The sequence below is a fragment of the Macaca mulatta genome, chromosome 3, assembly GCF_049350105.2.
Source record: "Macaca mulatta isolate MMU2019108-1 chromosome 3, T2T-MMU8v2.0, whole genome shotgun sequence".
Classification (NCBI taxonomy): domain Eukaryota; kingdom Metazoa; phylum Chordata; class Mammalia; order Primates; family Cercopithecidae; genus Macaca; species Macaca mulatta.
The window spans coordinates 135,057,876-135,062,427 of record NC_133408.1 but is presented as its reverse complement, the minus strand read 5'-3'; the positions used below and the strand labels follow the sequence as shown (position 1 = coordinate 135,062,427).

Sequence of the window (4,552 nt, the reverse complement as noted above, 5' to 3'; positions counted from 1 at the left end):
TCAAACTGAAACTGTCACCACTCTCTGGAGAGTTCGACGTATTTTCCTCTCTGAACCTATTATGAATGTGTTGGTTGGCTGGGTCCAGTAATAAATATGTGAGGCCTTTCATTTCAAATAAATAAATAAATAAATAAATAAATAAATAAATAAATAAAACAAGCCTGAGGAACATAAGAAGACTTCGTTTCTATGAAAAACAAAACAAAACAAGCAAACAAAAAAATAGTCACATGTGGTGACATGCACCTGTATTCCTAGCTACTCAGGAGGCTGAGATGGGAGGATCACTTGATCCCAGGAGATTGAGGCTTTGCAGTGAGCTATTATCACGCTGCTGCACTCCAATCTGGGCAATTGAGTGACACCTTGTCTCAGGAAAAAAAAAAAAAAAAAGAAAATTTGTAATATTCGTATAGACATTATTTAAAGAAGGAAGTAATTTGACTTTACAAAAATACATTAATACTTATGCAAAATATTTATTATATCAGAATATGGTTATTCCTGGCACTGCAATTCATTCAAATGGAAATGTTTGTCCATACACTCAGTATAGATTTTTTGACAATACTTTCAATATTATGAAGATAAACATTAGTGTTTCCAGCTAATGTTGCATAACAAGCAAGGGCCAGATTTACCCTTCCACTTAAACAAACAGAAAAACAAACACAAAATACACACACAAAAAAAAGGTTGACAGGCATTAAACAAAAGGTAGAGCAAAACTGTGATGTCTCAGAGAAGAGCAATTAATAAGGTGAGCCTTACAATTGCACCAACGTGTTTCTGGGGAGTGGTATCCAGAGGGCAGTGCAGAGAAAGGGAGAAGACTCAAGAATTGAACAAAATTTTTCCTGAGTTGAGGATAGAAAACTAAGTTCCAAAAGGCCAATGCAGTTAGACTTTGATGGTTAGAGTCATGGAAAAGAGAGAGATGCACAGGGCAAGAGAGAGGCCTCTGTCTGTTTGCCATGTGCTCTGTCCTCAAGTCTTTAACTGACCACTGATCTACTCAGGTGTGAGAGTAGACTACAAAGGGAAGGAGAAAGAACTATTTTAAAAAGGAATAGGCAGAAAAATATCTGGAGCTCAAGGATTACAGTTCATGTTTCCATTATTTAGAGTGGGAAGCCTTCTTAGCACATGAAGAGTTAAGTAGAATCCTTAGATTTATTCAAAATTAAAACATCACTTTGAGGAACACTGTTAGGGAAACAATAAGGCAAGGCATACACTGAAATAAAATATTTTCAAAACACATACTGGAAAAACACTTTTACCCAGAATACGTAAAGAACATCTACAACTCATTAATAATAATACTATTTAAACAATGTCTGAAATATTTACATAGACACTATACCAAACAATAAACAGGTATACCTCAGAAATATTGAGGGTTCAGTTCCAAACCACTGCAATAGAGCAAATATCTCAATAAAGCATGCCACAGGAGTTTATTGATTTCCCAGTGCATATAAAAGTTATGTTTACACTATACATAAAATGCTAGCAATCATTTGAGCCTTAAGTGAGTCATAATCTTTTTGTTGGTAGGAGATCTTGCCTCGATGTTGACAGCTGCTGACTCATTAAGGTGGTGGTTGCTAAAGGTTGAGATGACTGGAGAAGATACTGAAAATAAAAAAATAAAATTTCCCACATTGATTGGCTCTTCCTTTCACAAGAAAACTTCTCTGTACCATGCGAAGCTGTTTGATAGTGATTTACACACAGTAGAACTTCTTTCAAAATTGGAGTCAATCCTTTCAAATCCTGCCACTACTTTAGCAACTAAGTATATGCAATATTCTAAATCCTTTGTCATTTTTACAGTAATCACAACATTGTCACCAGGAAGAGATTTATACTCAAGAAATCACTTTCTCATACACCCATAAGAAGCAACTCCTTATCCATTGGAGTTGTAACATGAGATTGCAATAATTTAGACAGAACTTCAGGCTCTGCTTCTAATTCTAGTTCTCTTATTATTTGTGCCGCATATGCCATGACTTGCTCCACGGAAGTCTTCAACACTTCAAAGTGATCCATGAGGGTTGGCATCAACCTCTTCCAAACTCCTGCTAATGATATTTTAACCTTCTCCCATGAACTACAAATGTTCTTAATGACATGTAAAACGGTGAAGGCTTTCTAAGCCAGGCATTGACATTTCTCCAGCTATTAAAGTCCTAGGCAACTTCTTCCATTAGACAGCTGTCTCATCTGCACTGAAAATCTATTGTTTAGTGTAGTTACTTTTGCCAATGATCTTAGCTAGACATGGATAACTTGCTGCAGCTTTTACATCAGCACTTGCTGCTTCACCTTATACTTGTAAGTGATGGAGATTGCATCTTTTCTGAAACCTCGTGAACCAACCTCTACTAGCTTTAAACGTTTCTTCTTCAGCCTCCTCATCTCTCTCAGCCTTTATAGAATTGAAGAGAGTGAGAGCCTTGCTCTGGATTAGGATCTGGTTTAAGGAATGTTGTGGCTGGTTTGATCTTCTATCCAGACCACTAAAAATGTCTCTTTATTAGCAATAAGTCTGTGTTGCTTTCTTATCATTTGTGTATTCTCTAGAGTAGCACTTTTAATTTCCTTCCAGAACTTTTAATTTGCATTCACAACTTGGCTAACGGCTTGGTGCAAGAAGCCTTGCTTTTGGCCTATCTTAGCTTTTTAAATTATTTATAGCTTTTTATTTTAAGTGAAAGATATGTGACTCTTCTCCCACTTGAACACTTAGAGGCCATCGTTGAGCTACTAACTGGCCTAATATCAACACTGTTGTGTCTCAGGGAATAAGGAGGTCTGAGGAAAAGGACACACATCAACAAATGGCTGGTCAGTGGAGCAGTCAGAACACACCAACATTTATCTATTAACTTTGCAGTCTTACATGGACATAGTTTGTGATGTCCCAAAACAACTACAATAGTAACATCAAAGATAACTAATCACAGATCAACATAACTATAATAATAGGGAAAAACTTTAAAATAATGCAAGAATTACCAAAGTGTGACACAGAGACATGAAGTGAGCACATAGTGTTGGGAAAACGATGCCAACTATTGCTTAACGCAGGGTTGCCAGAAACCTTTGGTTTGTTTAAAAAAAAAAATTATCTGCCATTTGCATAAAGTAAAGAACAATAAAAGGAATTATTTCCATATAGCAATGGCAAATAAGCACATGAAAAGAAGCTCACCATCATTAGTCACGAGAGAAATAAAAATGAAAACAAAATGAGCTACTAATACAATACGGATAACACTAAAATGCTAATAACACCAAGTGTTAATGAAGATGTTAAATTTACCTATATTATTTGTGAAAATACAAAATTGTATGACTGCTTTGGAAAACAAGTCAGCAGTTTCTCATAAAGGTAAACACAGATTGTCTCATACCCAGGGAATCGCAGTGCTAGATATTTATCCAAAAGAAATGAAAACATGCATTTCTACAAAGACTTACTCAACTTTATTCTTAATAAACAAAAAAAGCAGCTTTATTCTTAGTAGGGAATTACTAAAAAACAAAACAAATTTCCAACAACTGATGAATAAATAAATAAATTATGGTGTATTCATAAAATGAAGCACTACTTAGCAATAATAAAAACAGCTTACATGCAACAAGAATGATTCTTCAAAGTTTGTGTGTGTGTGTGTGTGTGTGTGTGTGTGTGTGACAAGACAGAGTCTCGCTCTGTTGCCAGGCTGGAGTGCAATGGCATGATCTCAGCTCAATGCAACCTCCGCCTCCAGGGTTCAAGTGATCTCCTGCCTCAGCCTCCTGAGCAACTGGAACTACAGGCATGTGCCACCACTAGATAATTTTTGTATTTTTAGTAGAGACGGGGGTTTCACCACGTTGGCCAGGATGGTCTCGATCTCTTGACCTTGTGATCTGCCCACCTCGACGCCCCAAAGTGCCGGGATTACAGGTGTGAGCCACCGTGCCCAGCTCTTCAAAGCTTTTTTTAAGTAAAAGAAGCCAGCTACAACAGAATATATTCTCTATAATCCCATTCTTATGACGTTCTAGAGAATTCAAAGCTTTAGATTCATACAGCAGATGAATGGTGATCAGTAGCCAGAGATGAGATGAGGAAAGTGACTGCAAAAGGTATAAGGCAACTTTCAGAGTGATAGACATGTTCTAGAACATGATTGTATAGGCACATAGATGATTATCTAAACCCATCAAAACTCATTAAATTGTACATTTGAAGTTGATAAATTGTATTATATGATTAAAATATTAATGCGAGTGTTGATTAGTAGAGGGGTTGTGTGGGGGGCCAGGGAATATATGGGGATTCTGCATTTTCTGCTCAATTTCACTGTGAACATAAAAGTACTCCAAAAAATGTCTGTTTTTAAAAAGTCAATAAGAAACGCTGCTGAAAATTAAATTTCACTTATTAAAAAAATTAATGTGGCTTTGCTAAAATCTTAATACCTTAATATTATAAAGGAAATAGATAAATAACATTTATAGGATTTTTAATTAATTATTGTTTTAGTAG

At 35.9% G+C, this 4,552-nt stretch overlaps 1 protein-coding gene across 2 annotated transcripts in view; it reads right to left on the bottom strand.

Moving 5' to 3' along the window:
• Window positions 1-4,552, bottom strand: part of SEMA3A (semaphorin 3A) — a 559,757-nt gene that overhangs the window by 394,886 nt on the left and 160,319 nt on the right. The window lies entirely within an intron of this gene.